This window comes from Mesoplodon densirostris, chromosome 10, assembly GCF_025265405.1.
Source record: "Mesoplodon densirostris isolate mMesDen1 chromosome 10, mMesDen1 primary haplotype, whole genome shotgun sequence".
In the NCBI taxonomy this organism is placed as follows: Eukaryota; Metazoa; Chordata; class Mammalia; order Artiodactyla; family Ziphiidae; genus Mesoplodon; species Mesoplodon densirostris.
This window is the reverse complement of record NC_082670.1, coordinates 81,143,486-81,159,126: the sequence shown is the minus strand read 5'-3', so window position 1 is coordinate 81,159,126 and position 15,641 is coordinate 81,143,486. Positions and strand designations below refer to the sequence as shown.

The 15,641-nt window shown below is 41.9% G+C and overlaps 1 protein-coding gene across 14 annotated transcripts in view; it reads left to right on the top strand.

Annotated features, from left to right (window-relative positions):
• FHIT (fragile histidine triad diadenosine triphosphatase) overlaps nt 1-15,641 on the top strand; it is a 1,490,046-nt gene that overhangs the window by 474,099 nt on the left and 1,000,306 nt on the right. Inside the window, exon 7 of one of the 14 annotated variants that reach the window (XM_060109932.1) lies at nt 12,203-12,348. The exons of the other annotated variants lie outside the window; for them this stretch is intronic. The gene's annotated coding sequence lies outside the window, so the exon portion shown is untranslated. The remainder of the gene's footprint in view (nt 1-12,202; nt 12,349-15,641) is intronic. 14 annotated transcript variants of the gene reach the window in all.

Genomic DNA, 15,641 nt, shown 5'->3' with positions numbered 1-15,641 from the left:
TCCATCAACAACACATGACCATTTGATCACTTCTTTTTTTTCAAAATACTTTTTTTTCAGCTGGCTTTGGGGATACCACCTCTCCTGGTTTTTCCTTCTACCTTACTGGCCACTCCTTTTCAGCTTCTTTCACAGGCTCCTCCTCCTCCTTTGACCTGTCCACCTATAATGCCTCACATTCCATCCTTAGAACTGGTCTCTTCTCCCTCTCTTCACTCCCTAGATGGTCTCATTCAGGCTCATGGCATGTACTGTACAAATCCCTATCTCCGGCCAAACTCAGAAGCCCCCTTCTCTCAACTCCAGACTTTGATTGTTTGTATATCCAATGCCTACACATCCCCACTTGGATATCTGAAAGGCTTCTCAAACATAAATACTTCCACCCTGGTTCAGGTCAACAGCATCTCTGTCCTAGACTTTAGTTGAAGTGTGTTCCTTCTTTCTATCCTTGCCACCTTATTTGCAACACAGCAGCTAGAATGATCCTTTTAAAACTAAGTCATTTCCTGTTACTACTCTGCTCAAACTCCTAGTGGCTTCTTTTACTAAAATAGAAGCCAAAAATTCTAGATGAAGCTACTGGGCTTGTCCTGTCTGTCTCCCTGCCTGGAGAGGCTACCAGCCGTCCTCACCTCTTCTGCTCCAGCCACACTGGCCTTTCACTGTTGTTCAATTCCTGCCTCAGCCTCTGGTACTTCCTCTCCTGGGTCATGCTTCCCCTGGGTATCATCACTGCTTGTTTCATCTCTTCCTTTAGTTTTCTGCTCAAATATCACCTTTTCAGAAAGGAAATATTCTCTCTCATATATAAATCCCCCACTCTGTCCTCCTTAGCTTTTTTTTAATGAGCATGTAAGAGATGGTTGATTTGTTTATTTCCTGACTGTCCTCTAGAGTGTAAGCTCAGAGAGAGCAAGTATTTTGATTTGGTCTTTGCTTTAACCCTAGTCTCTAAAATAGTGTCTCCCGAGTACTATGCACTCAATAAACATTAATTAAATAAATGAAAAATTGAATGAGAAATATAAACTTAATATTTAAGCAAGAGCTCTTGGTAACTGGCCTGAAGTCAAGTATCGGTGACCATAAATTCTATTTTGTTCTCTGAACTCTCACATCCATGATTTTGGCATTTTATCTCTTTGGTCAATTTATGTTATTGGTTTTCCTAAGGAAGTAAAGAGGTGTATGATTTCTTGCTGACGTTCTTGGGTTTGTGACCCTTAACATCACAGACACAAAGCATCAGCAGAACAGGATGTTAGTCAAGGATCACAGTAACTGAATTTTTCTAAATCAAAACTTGTCTTTCCCTGTATCAGTAAGGAACCCAGCAGGAAACAGATGGCATACGCAAATTGGGTAATTTGACTAGAGTTTAATAAAGGTATCAGTTTCAAATCACAAGGCCCTAAGTGCAGTGCCTTGAGGATAGTAGCAGCCTTTTCTGGTTCTACCCAAGGACTGAAGGTGAAAAGAGAGGGAAGGTACATGGGGAGGGAAGGCCACTGGGTCCCTGTGGGAGAGCTGTAGGAGAGGCCACCGGATAGAGACCACCTGATAGGACCAGCAGCCTTGGTTGAGGGAGACAACCAGCCCATGATAAACCCCGGGGGCTGGGCTGGTGGGGAGCTGAGGGAGTAAATCTCCCAGCTTCTCCCTCCTACCTTCCTCTAATCTCTGGCTGGGGCTTCCCACTGGCTGAACACAACTGGAAGTCAGAAGGCAAGGGAACCCTTGGCTGCAATCCATATAAGCCAGCCTCTGAGGTAGACAACAGGATAGGAAGGGGTGAAGGGAAGATCTGGAGGGCGAATGGCAGGCATCCAGCAGAACATCCAAGTGCTATCTTTCCAGCTACAGCCTCGTCTCCCACTTCCACACTAGTCCCCTTCTCACGCACATATCAGCTAAAATAAAACCATCCATCTGTTCACAGTGGTCCCTAGTTTAAGACCAAATCATTCAACAGCTTTCCATTGAGCTTAGAATAAAATCCAGGCTCACTCCAGTGATGTATGAGACCCATGATGGTCTGACTGGCTCCCACCCACCTCTCCCCCTCTGCTCACAGTACCCAGCCCACCCTGGCTTGCTGCACCTACTTGCAGTGGTCTGCTTTTGATTCCCAGAATAAACTAAGCTCATTGTCTTCACTGGCTCTTTGTATACTCCTAACCCTCTGGTTGGAACACCCTTTCTTGCCTCAACCCATTACATGGTTGACTTCCTCTCCCACTTCAGAACTTATCATTTGAACATCATCACCTCAGGGAGGCCCTTCCTGTCCTCCCTGTCTAAAGGATGTCCTCCATTTATTCTCTGTCAGAGCACCCTAGTATTTGCTTCACAGCATTTATTGCAAACCATAAATGGCTCCTTCCTCTCTGTCCCCTTTGCTTTGTTTAGTCTGATTCTAAAACAAAGCAAGTTTCTTGCAGGCGTGGGCCCTCTCTGTCTTCTCTGTCACTCTGTCATCCTCAGAACCTAGGACAATTTCTGACCCAGGTAGTTTCTCAATAAATATTTGGCAATTGAGTGAACAAACATTCCATTCAATGAAAATATCTTTCCATTTATGCAGTTTTTTAAGAAAGGTTACCTTTGAGCTTATCTTGAGTGTATTTGAATTTCTATCTCTCTGGTATCTGGGGAATCTTAAATATATTAAGCACTTGATAAATGTTTGAGTAAAGCACATTTACTAGCAGCAGGGCTGATTTTCTATAGCTTGGCAGATTGTTTTTTATGGTTGGTCTATTATGTCTTTAACAAAATTAAGCTAAAAAAAGGAACAATACCCTATCCCCAATCTGTAGTTTCACAGCATAACTAATTGAGTGCTGATGACTGTCTTGGTGACTTTTTGGAAGCTGGTGTTATATAGTGACTAGGCTTGAGCTTTATTTTATTTTGTATTTATTTATTTGGTTGCACCAGGTCTTAGTTGTGGCAGATGGGCTCCTTAGTTGCAGCTCGCCGGCACCTTAGCTGTGGCATGTGAACTCTTAGCTGCGGCATGCATGTGGGATCTAGTTCGCTGACCAGGGCTCGAACCCCAGCCCCCTGTATTGGGAGCGTGGAGTTTTAACCACTGCGCCACAAGGGAAGTCCCTAGGCTTGAGCCTTAGAGCCAAAAAGACCTGGCCGAACTCCAGTTAGGCCACTGACTGGCTGGGAAAGACTGTGAACAAGTTACCTAGCCTTTCTGAGCCTGTTTCCATTATCTGTAGATGCAAGGGTAATGTGGTCTAATTCCTAGAGTTGTTCTAGGACTACAGGTGATAGCAGAAATCTTTCTCTTTTCTCTGGGCCCATCACTACATTCCCTTCTATAAAAACAGGCACAAATCCTCCCTCTTCTCTCCTTAGGCTGCTGCTTCATCAATACCCTCTCCCCAATCCATGTTTTATTAGTCTTTGGATCTCATGTCCATATTCTGGTTACTGGGAATCTTGCTAGAAGGCTTTCCTGTCCACACTTTTCTTTATGAACTTGAATTCGCTTTCTGGTGAAAGCAGCCTGGAGCTCAGTTGTGCCTGTGACAGTTACAGACCCATCAGGCTTTCTAGCTAGCATCATATTTGCCAGACAAATGCAGACAGCACTTCCATGCAGCGAAGCACTTTGTTAATACTTTGAGCCTCTAAGGGACAATTTGAGTTGGAAACAAAAGGCATTGAAACGTTGTACAATACTCACCCCATTACACAAGGAAAACCAAATAAGTTGATGTGACAAAAAGGTATGGGTATGCTTTTGATCAAAGAAGCCCAAGCCACAGGGCACTCTACTCTGCAGAGAGACAAGAGGCATGGAAGTTTCATCTTTTGTTTATTTCTTTTTACTTAAGTTTAACTAATATGCTGTGAATACATTTTTTGTGTCAGGCATTTTTCTTTACTCTGTTAGATGAATTTAGAACTATTAAGGTTATAAAGTAAAAATATTCAGGTGCATGTAAGATCTGACTGAAGAACAGGATCCTTTGCTGACAGTTGGGGAATATATTGGTACTATATAGGCAATCTTGCAAAATTAAATTTCTAATGCATGAAATGGTTGTCTGGAATCTGGTTCCTTAAAATACTCAGATCAGTTCCATTAAAACCTATATAGTGAGCACTCTTGATATGTGCTGAATGAAAGAGGTAAGGGTATAGTCCCTGCCCTCCAGTGCCTTACCATCAGGCTCAGTGTTCCTGAACTTTTTGTACCAATGTCCTTCTTTTTAAAATATAAATATCTCAGGCCCTTCTTACATTATTTGAAACTTAAGCTAAAGTTGAAGACAACTAGATAAAGCCCTGCTTTATTTTCAAGTTACATGTTACATAAATTTGTCTATGTCTTTCTAACTGGTGATCTAAGACACATGTACATCACACCTCTTTACACATGTGTCATTCATTGTTAAGCTTCATATGTTTGATAGAGACCAGAGGTTGCAAATTAGTGGTTTCACGGGCCCAGTGCAGATCACAGAGTTGTTGTCCTCTTAACTTTCTTAATTGAGCCAACATTTACAATTGGGATATTTCACATAAAATGCAGAGTTTTGGCTTCTCTTAAAACATTGGAAGATCTGGTGGCCGCGGGCCTGCATTCCCATATGGCAGCAATGGGTGGGGCTGACTGGCTTCTGCCCCTTCAGGCTGGGTATGTGCTCTCTGGTTGCCGTGTCTTCACTGCTCAGCAGTGAATGCATATGTCTGAAAATTGGCTTGCAGCAAACAAATTAACCCCCCTGGCTCTTGGAAGCTGCGTTTGTAAGCTTTGGTAGAGTCTAGCGAGGGGAGTTTGAAGGATTTTCGTTTATCAAGTAGATGGACCTTAAGATACTGGTAGGATTTATACGGTTGAAGAAGAGTGTGTGGGGGAGGGTGGGGGGAGGTCATTCCAGGCAGAAGGCTAACTTTGATGCTGAATTTCACTGGTGGGTAGTGATGGTTTCTTTAATAATATTTAAATTGCTTAAGGATGAAAATGACTTACTTTTTTCTTACACTTGAGAGCAGATTTACGGTTAAGATTCTGACTCCCTTGCATTCTAATATGCTTTCTTGAGAGAAAGGGACAAGGGGAGAAGGTATAGTAGTAAGAGCTAGGAATGGGACAGAGCTGAGGTTGCAGCAATGGGCGACTGTCAGGTTTATGAATTCATCAATTGGAAGTGTGTGTGGGGGGATGTGTGTGGTGTTGGTGGATGGTATATGATGCTTGTGTATGTGTGTATGGTGTGTGTGCATACGTGTGTGGTGTATGTGATGTGTGTATGTGTGTGTAGAAGGGATTGATGTTCAGAACAACAGTACCACTGCAGGAAGCATTCAGATTTGTGAAGGAAAATGAGGCTGAGAAAAAATGTCATTCATTGCCCATCTCTCAAAAAGATACTAAAAGTGCCTCTTCACAGTAGCTGAGCCAATACTTCACAAAGGCAACTGGGCCTATTAGAAGAACAAGATACGGTGGTTTGACCAAAGTACCTTTAAGAGTGGATGTTTTGTCACCAAAGATGCTCATCAGTATCCTGCAGTATTTTCCAAGCCAGACTCTCCTAATACGTGGGATTCCCCTGTAGCATCACACTTAGATGATGTCTCTAAAAAGCCACTTTTAGTATAAAATTGTACCTAAGTAGTAACATGTTTATATTTGAGGACTAGTTTCTATTTTTCAGGGTAATCAGCGTTTGGCTGTCAGGCAGAGGGCTGAGGAAGGGGGTAGGGTCGGGGTTAGGTTTGTTCTGTTTTGTTTTGACGTTGTTGGAGAATTTCAAATGGAGAAATTTTATTTTCCTGGCAAGGCCAGATCCCTTATACAGTTTGATGTTTCCTTGGTCTTCAGAAGGCCCACCATAAGGGTTTATTTGTGTTAAATTGAAAACAGATCTCTTTCTAAAGGAAAGGCCCTTTTATTGATCCTGACCTTTTCTTTTTGCAGGTGAAGGCTTGTTGAGTTGCCTTTTAAACAACCAGAAACCACTGTGTTTCTTTTTCTTGTAATCTTTTATTTATCCTGTTCAGAGGCCTTACTTGCTTAAAAATAAATTTCCTATGGAAATCATAAAACAGCTCTACTCAGCCAAGAGTTAAGATTATAGAACACTTAACAAATCACATATGTGGCTTTTGAGGGGAAGGTTAACACCGAATCTCCTCACCCCCTGCCCAGCCCCACCTTCCCCTCTTCAACTTGTTTTTCCTCTATTGTTTCCTTCTGGGCCTTGTGAGGTCCCACAAGAGGTGCTTTAGACTTTGTTTCATCTAGTAGTGCCCTGAGAAAACTTTAAGCACTGAATTGGGATTATATTAGCTGGAAGAGTCAAGAAATTAATTTCCTTAGGAGAAGAATGGCATGTCTGGCCAAACAGAATATTGCTTAATGTAATAGAACTCCCAAATGAAATTGGGGAGTGGATCTTTCCCTTACCTGGGGGATGTGAGATTATTGAATTCCAGATTCCCGTATAAATTATCATCCGAACAAGTGGGTCCACCCCCTACTATGCCAGCCTTTCCTTTCTGGTCCCTGTGCACGGGAGTGTTTCTGTCACCCACCAGAGGGCCGCACGTTTTCAGCCACCTCTAAATCAGGGAATAAAAGAATTAATGGATCGGAACTTAATCCATAACTCCCTAACTCTGCAGCTTTATTTTTTTTAATCGTTCATAAACTCCTTATTTTTCTTTTTAGCCTGCATTTCCTCTGTGGTTAAGGAGAGGTTTGCCAGCCTTTGGCTCTGCCTCATAAAAACTCTTTAAAGGACAATGCTAGGTTGTGTGACTGCCTGTAATTCACCCCATATAATATTCCGGAACCACCTCAGAGTTCGTGTCTGACTTTGCTCTAATATAAAGAACCCTAGGGTCAACCACACAACTATTTCCAGATGGATTAAGTTGTGCATTCTTGAAGACCTACGAGGCCAATGTATATTGCTTCTCTTAGAGCTGTCACAAGTAATATTATTGGGAGCATGACAGATGCCTAATGGGATACACAGAGATCTCTATTTTGAAATTTCTAAAGTGACATAGTAGGGTTTCTTATTTTTCAGAATAACTAAATTGTGTCTGTCTTTCTGAATTAAACTCTCTGTGGGCTCTGTTTTGTCACCTTTTGCCCTCTTCTGGGTGATAGAATTGGGAGATAAATCAGTAACTGATTTTTCAGAGAGTTAAGTTTTGAGAAATATATTTTGTAAGTCACATGTGCTTTACACAAAACTTTCTAACAGCAACAGGCACAAATGGGATTTTGAAGCACCATCATTTGCTGTCAAGAGGTGAAAGCGCCAAGAGTGGGACTTATCAAAGCGTAGGTGTGAATAGTTTGCAAGGTCAAAGGCAAAAAATTAGCCGCTGCTGAGAACTCAGAATGGGAATCGCACTGGTCACCACTCAGATGTCCTTTTCAATCAGAGAGGGGCTCACCAGCACCTACTGAACCCAGGCTCCTTCTGGTTTTCACTTTTTATCCACAGCCTCCCACTAGGGGCACAAAAGCCTCAGTTTAGTATATGTGCTTCCTATGAGAAACGCAGTGCATGGTTGAGTCCCTTCTTGCCAGGATTTCACATTTATCTGTCGGAAAACAAATATAAATACAAAACCAAAACATGCTGTAGGATTTGTGTAATTTCTTCCTGAAGTATACATTTTCTTTTTGAAGGGAAATATTCATTGCTCAAAGTATTTTTTCCCCCAAAATGAGAAAGTTTCCCCCTCCCCAATTATTGTTATGTGCCTTTGGGATAAACTAAAGAAGAGAGTAAGACTCACCTGAAAATTAGATATTTATATATATTTGATATTTAAATTGTGTAAATATCATTCCAAATATCCTACTATGCATGTATATAGAAATATAGAAAATTTTATATGTATAATATTCCACACACAGTTTTGTAAGCTAGTTTTTCTTTTTTTAACCTAATATGTTTTTAACCTAATATGTTTTTAACCTTCTATGTTGATAAATATGCATCTATGTCATCGTTTTAAAAGACTGCATAGTAATCCATTTTATAGGTAAAGCACAATTATTTAGCCAGTGCCCTGTTGATGGACATTAAGATTGTTTCTGGGTTTTCAGTATTGCAAAGAACAATAGAACAAACATCCTCATACATACATCTTCATGGACTTGACAAGTTGTTTCTTTGAGATATAACCCTAGAAGTTAAATTGTATGAAAATATAATTAAAAATTTTATGGGAGTTGCTCCTCTGTCTTTCAAAAAGGTACTAATTTCTACTCATCCCATCTGCATATGAGAGTCTTCAATTCCTTTTAACATCACTAACGCTGGATAGTGTAAATCTTCTTAATCTTTGTCAACCTGAAAGATACAAAGAAATGGTTCATTGTGATTTTTGTTTGGATTTCTTTGATTAATAATGAGGTTGAACATTTCCCCATTATTGTCCATTTCTATTTCTACTTTTGGGAGTTAGCCATTCATATCTTTTCCCTGTTTTTCTGTTAGGCTTTTGGCCTTTCTCTTATTGCTTATAATAGCTTTCTGTAAATTCTGGATACATGTGATTCTTATGCAGCATCTGGACAGGAGCTTGTCAAGAAAATATTGGAGAAGAATACAGCATTAAAATGAAAGAATTTACTACTGTGTAACTCAGGGTAGCCGTCTAACCTGTCTGTCCCTCAGTTTCCTCTTGTCTAAAACTAGAAAATTCATTCATTTCTCAGATTTCTTCACTTGTAGTAAAGTTAGTACTTGTTAAAGTGAAGCATTTTACCCATGTAACGTCCACAGGGAACGCTTTGGAGTCTTCTATCGTTTTAATCACTGTCTTTTTACCCGGTTGGTGAGGGAGAGATTTCCACCCTAGGGATATGGGGATGGCCAAACCCACAACCTCCAACACTGGACAGGGGAGATTGACAGCAGTTTATCAGTCACATATGCTCACAGCCTAGGGGAAGAGGGTGCTGCACACCACACAAAGTCCCAAGATGCTTGCACTTGGGAACAGAGTGAAAAACCAGGGGCTGTGAGAGGCAGTATCAAAGGGGTGGGTGACCCTTGGTTCCTGCAAGAAGATGTAATTGGCTTATTCGAATCATTCCAGAGGCTGACAGGAAACTGAACCCCATTATTCAGGGTTAACAGGAACTGTGCCTGGTCCGCATGATAAGGAGAGCTGCTTGGCTAGGGGACTTTAATCCCCAGGAGCAGAATGGGAAGAGGAACTTGTGGTTGGGCCATTGGAGGCCATCCTGATTTTCCCCAGATGTCAAGGCAGCATATAATATTGAGGTTCAATTTTAGGCCTTATATCACGGCTCTCACTGAGAGGTGGGTCTCTAAACTCAGTGGCCTCTTCTCAGTCCTCATTGCCCTTGCCTGAGTTCATCCTGTCCACTCCTGAAAATTCTTCCCCTCCAGTGGCCTCCATACCACAGCCCTGTTCAGGGAGGTAGCATGACATGAGTGAGATGCTCCCCAAGTCAGATAAACATAGTTTTGAACCCACCTATGTCACTAACCAGTTGTATGGCCTTGAGCAAGATACATTACTCCTCAGCCTAAGTGTTTATAAGATAAAGATAGTACAGACCTCATCGAATAACATATAAAAAGTTTCTGGCATAGTGCCTGGTTCATATTGGGCATTTAGATCTTATTCGTTAACATCTTTTACTTGTTAATCTTCATATTCCTGCCATCTAAATGTGTGTGTTAACTAAGATTTGTTGCACACTTTCCAACCCCCTTTTTCTATTCCTCAGCACTTGAAGACATAGGCACATTTTCTATTGCTTCCATTTGCACCTTAAGGCAAATGGGCCCCAAGTTGCATTTCTTAACGGTGGTCGTTCTCTGGTCCCACATTTCCAACTGTTTCCTGAAGATTTTCCCTGCAGTGTCTTTTTTCAGCATGTTAAAGTTTCTTCTCAAACCAGTACCTTCTATGGTACTTCTTCTTTTGGCTGATTTCCTCATTAGTGTCCCTGTCATTTTGGCTTTAATACTCTTAAGTCTCTTTTAGTTTCTTTCTCTTTCAGACCCACAGTAACTCAGCTCTCAGTAGCTGTTTGTTTCTTCTCTCACAGGATGGCTTGCATCCATCCTTTCTACTCCATTCCCAGAGATCAGTGCCTTTAAAGAGTTTCACTAGGCTCTGAGTTCCTTCCTTCTCTGCAAACCCCCCTTTTGTCTCCCAGTCCAGCCTGTGTCCCACTGCTTAATAAATGTTTCAAAGACTCACCTCCAATCATGTTTCCTCTACTCTAAAGCTACCAGTGGTTCCTTGGTGGCCATAAACTGATGCAAGATCCTTAGCCTGGCATGCAGGGTCCCTGACAATCTAGTTACTCACTCTCTAGCTTTGGTGTCCTCGGTATTCCTACATACCATCAGCTTGATCTTTCTTTTTAGTCCCCAGGATATGCATGGCTCCAAAGTGCCTTTATCTATGTTTTCCCTTTTCCATGGGTTACTCACCTTCCAATTCATTCTCAGTGTTTTGTGTTCAGAATTCAAATTCCGGCTTTGCTGGTTACTAGCTTTGTAACTTTGAAAAATCATTTAACCTCTCTGAACCTTGTGTTCCTCATTTGTTAATGGGGATAATAGTATCATGTTACAGGGATATTTATGAAAAGAACTAACAGTGCTTGTATTATAAACATGGAATTGTTCTTACTGCTGTTGCGCTCATCACCCCAGCCAAAAGTAATCTTTGCTTCCTCTGAATACCTACTTTGTTACACAAGAGGCACTTGTTTTATATGCCTTGTGCTGTGTTGTATTTCAAAAGGTTGTATCTTTATTAATTACACTGAAAGGTCCTTGAAGTTAGGCATCAAGTATTGCATATCTTTATTCATTCATCAGAGATTTAGTGGGCACTTTGTGTCTCATGGGGTGCTAGGGCCTGGGGATGCAAGAATGACAAAGACTTAGTCCCTGCTATCAAAAAGCTTCCTACCATCTAATTACCATTGAATGCTACCTAGACTAGGTTGAGATAAACCCATTGAGAGCCCAGAGTAGGGGCACCTGACTCACCTCGGAATTCTGGACAGCATTCTGAGGAAGTGACATCCAAACGGAGACAGGCATTGGCCAGGTGCAGGTGGGGAGGCTCAGTGCAGCTGGATGAATGAGGGAAAGCTTTCAGTGCAGAAAGAAATATGTTTATAAATAAAGAGGGGAAGCAGAACAAAATGTTCTGTGAACTGCAGAACAGAATGGCTGTGGTCTTGGTTTTGAAGGAGAAGTAGCAAGAGGTAAAACTAGGAAGGTAAGCCAAGGCTGGATCATGAAGGATTTTTCAATTATGTCTACCATTAATAGTGCCCAGTACAGTGCCTGCATCTGGTAGAGTCAATAAATGTGTTTCTAGCCTTTATAAAGAGCAGATGCACATGATTTAGTCTCATCATTTCCTATCAAGGAAACCTAGTTTGGCAAGAGAGCAAAGTTTCAAAATTGCTGAAATCCTTTATTTGTATTTCTTAGAAACTGTGAAAGAGAGCTATATATCTAATCCAGGCCATATTTATAAACAAACTGTCAAATGACAAAACTAAAATGATTTAGTAATGAGTTTGATGTCCTTTATTCAAGGGAAAACAATTAATGGATTGGGGGATTACAGTGCAGAGCAGTGGAGCACCCTTCCTGAGGGATTTTGGGCAAGGGCGAGTTTTACCGATGATTGGAAACAGTGACGTGGAAATGGCATGATGGGCTAGAAGGTCAGTGATTTCTTTGTAAGGAGAGCAGGTCCTGTTTTCTAGGGTGAGGTGAGCTCTCTAAAGCTGAGTTGGAGGATTGTGATTTGGTGTGTGTGTGTGTGTGTGTGGTTAGGTTCCCTTAACAGGTGTTTCCTATAAGTGTGGGCTGACCTAGCTTTAGATTTATGATATGGGCTGGGCCACTGGGGCAGCCTCCATTTTGTGTAGTTTGATATATGAATTAACTTTATCAAAACAAACAAACCAACAAACAAACAACCCTACTGCTCCTATCCACTTTCATATGTTTTACTACACTGATGTCTGTTATTTCCTAAAAGTAAAACCAAGCAGATATCCTCTCTCCTCCACCAGATGATACACTTTTTTCCTTCCACTCCCTCAGTACTTTGTCACACAGCTAGACTTGACCTCTCTCTAACCTTCCTTTCCATTTTTCTCTCCCTCTCTTCACCGTCACCAAAGTCTAGAGAAACTGGATTGGTGGACACTGAGCCCTCCTCAGGTGACCACAGTTTAATAAGGATTGTCCAAACAAATGTAAGGAGTGAGTGAACCATTCTGTGGAAGAACCAGAAGCTACCGCTGAGAAACCCGAAGCCCTGTGTGTGGTGAGTTGGGTCTCCCTTAGAAACTCATCCTTCCATTTTCAAAAGAAATTTTCTCATTCAGGATTCTGTTTCCCACCTCCCCCCTTCGTCCATTATTTCTCCCAAACCATGAATCATAAACTTCAAGAAAGCATTGTGAATAACTTATATTCTTTTACTACGCATTGCCTAACTCCCTTTGGGGAAAATGAAGAGAAACAGTCTTTTGCTGCTTATTCTCCCGTGGACTGAGACCATGTCAGCTGCAGGCGATAGCAAGGATTTATGACCACAGAAGCTGTCATTATGGAACAGTTGATTGACCCATAGTTTTGATTAACCAAAATATTAAAAAAACAAATCAGGAACAGTGCTAATGACACTAGAATGGAAATTCAGCATTTTACTGACTTCCACTGAGACCTGCTTGTTATCATCTTTCTTTCCAGCGCTCAGTGGTGTTTTCTTCCCTGCCTATTTAATTGGTTTTCCTGTGGAGTCTTTCTCAGAATTTGTAAATTCAAATACAGAGCTATGATGGCTCAGAGTGCATAGTGGTACCCTGCTGCTGGGGATAAGGGAGTCTAGATGTGCGCAGGTCCTATTTGGTTTGGTCCTTCTAAATGTCTTGGGAATTCCCCGGTGGTTCAGTGGTTAGGACTTGGTGCTTGCACTGCCTGGACCCCGGTTCAATCCCTGGTTGGGGAACTAAGATCCTGCAAGCCGTGCGGTGTGGCCAAAAAAAAAAAAAAAAAAAAAAACATCTTTACTCAGCTTCACAGCACCAGGAAGTATATTAATAGTTAGTACCTGTCTTGGGCCATTGAGATGCATCTGGCACATTGGGTTGGTCTCAAAGTATTGTTAGAATGTGTCACCTCTACTCCATCACCTCCAGCACCATACCATCCAAATTCTAGACTAACTGGCCCACCTGAACTCACTCTGCCTCCCCTCTACCCAAATCCATTTTTTTTTCAAAGCATAAATACGGTCATATCAACTACTACCACTGCATCCTGCTTAAAATCCCCAAAATGGCTTCCCATTGCTCAAAATTCTTGATGTGGACCATAAAGCCTTGCATGGTCACCATTAATACTCTTCTTCATCACTCTGTCCTTTGTGGATTCTCCACTCCAATCAGGCTGGCCTTTATTCAGTCCCTATATTCACTCTACTCAGTTTCATTACAGGGCCTTTGCTTATCTGGTACCTACAGCCTATAAATCTCAGCTCAAGTGTTATTTCTTGTGGGACACTTTCTTTGCCTCTGTTATACCCCCTTAACTGGACTCCTTCTATGTAATAGGTCGTTCTGGTACCAGATACCTCTCCTTGAGCACCTTTCAGAAGGTCAGTTTTATATTGGCAAGGTCTTTTGATTATCTGCCTCCCCTGGATTCCTTGAGGGCAAGGCCTGTCTTTGTTTTGACTCACGTTTATATCTTCCGCACCTAACAAACTGCCTGGCTCTTAGGAGGCAGTCAATAAATAGGTATTAGATGATTGGGTAAACAAATAAAATTGAGTGTATGTTTAATCAGAAAATAGGTCTTACCTTGTCTTTGAAGGATAGTTGACAAGAAATCCAAATGAATCCCTATTGGAATGGCTGAGAGTGAAAATGTCTTTAGATGCGGGAAGGCTAGAAACAGCCTGTAGCAGCCAACTAAATCCATTTCATTCTGTTTAAAATGAGGGGACACCACTGACGATAATAGTTTTGGGTGGATGTAGGAACAATCTCTGTGCGGTTGCTGGAAGATTGTTCCAGTTTGTTATAGTGTTCACAACTATGGAGCATGTATTTTTCTCTCCTATTTCTTTGTTTTTAAGGGACTTGTCATGCATTTCCTATTAGAATGAAGTTGTGGATACTTATTAGAAGGTTGTACACAAATGAGCCTCTGTAGTTTCACTGATCCATCCCAGTTAGTTCCCCTGCTTGTCTTTATCCCATCTTCCTAGGAAACATGAAATATCTCACTTGGGAGGAGGGATGCAATTTTGGGGCATATAGTATTTTTTTCTGAACATTACTTCTTATTTGCAAAGGAGAGAAGTAAACAGTTTAAACAGGGAACAGGGAAAATGCATATTATGGGTCTGTAGGCTGACTAGGAAGGCAAGAGAGGAGAATTTTGCTAGGTATTGAAGTAGTGGCTTTCCTGGTCTCAGGTCAGAACATCTGTCTGTGTCCCAGGGCAGATTTGGTTTAAGACCAAAACAAGTAGCTCCCCTTACATGGTTCTGACCCCTGTGGTGAAGAAAAGGAACTAAGCTAGTCCAGCTGCAACCGCTGGGGAAGTCATTGTTCTCTCCAACCTTCTGGGAGCCCCAAATAATTAGCTGTGCATAGAGCAAGTTGGAATCAGAATTCCCCTCCAGGGTTTTCTGTGTCCAGCCAAACAAAGCAAGCTGAGCCGAGAGACAAATAAACCCAGGGACCGAGGGTGGATGCCAGTCCTCCTTTCCCTCCCTGCATTTCAGTTCTGGTCCTCTAGGTCTGTGTCCTCAGCTTCCTTGTCTCTCATGTCCCCCGGGGCCCCTCATCTCGTGTAGCCTGAGCGCGCTCTACTCTCTTGATTAGAGAGACCAGTGAGCCCGTCTCAGGCGGAAGGCTGGTGCTGTGTCTTGGGACTTGTGAGGGCTTTGGAGGAGCAGGTTGACCTGTGGAGAGAGATCTCACTTCCTCTCATATTTTCTGATGTTTTCAAAAAGAGCCAGAAATCTGGACTTTCGTGTGAAGTCACCCAATTTTAAAATGTTTGCTACATGTTTTGTTTTGTTTATAAACAATGTGCAGGCCAGTACGCGCGCGCGCACACACACACACACACACACACACACACACACACACACACACACACACACACACACACACACACACACACACACACACACACACACACACACACACACACACACACACACACCATACGCTTCATAAAAGGGCAGATTGTATCTGTCCTGTTTGCTCCTGTGTCCCCAAGACCAACCACAGTGCTTGCCACATAATAGAAGCTTGGTGGCACTTGGCTAACATTTATAGGAGACTCAGACTTGCTGATAGTTCCTTGGTAGTAGTAATAATAATAATAAACAATAATGGTATCAACTGCTTCTTATTGAGCACATATTAAGTCCTTTCCATAAAATTCAATTTGCACCCTGACCTTAGAAGCTGCATGTTTTTATTATTCCCATTTTTGAAATAGAGACAGAAGCTCAGGACCTAAAAAAGGTGACCGAAGCTGGTAGCTCAGCTAAATGGGTGGATTCTGATTCTGGATGCATGGCCTCCAAAGCCA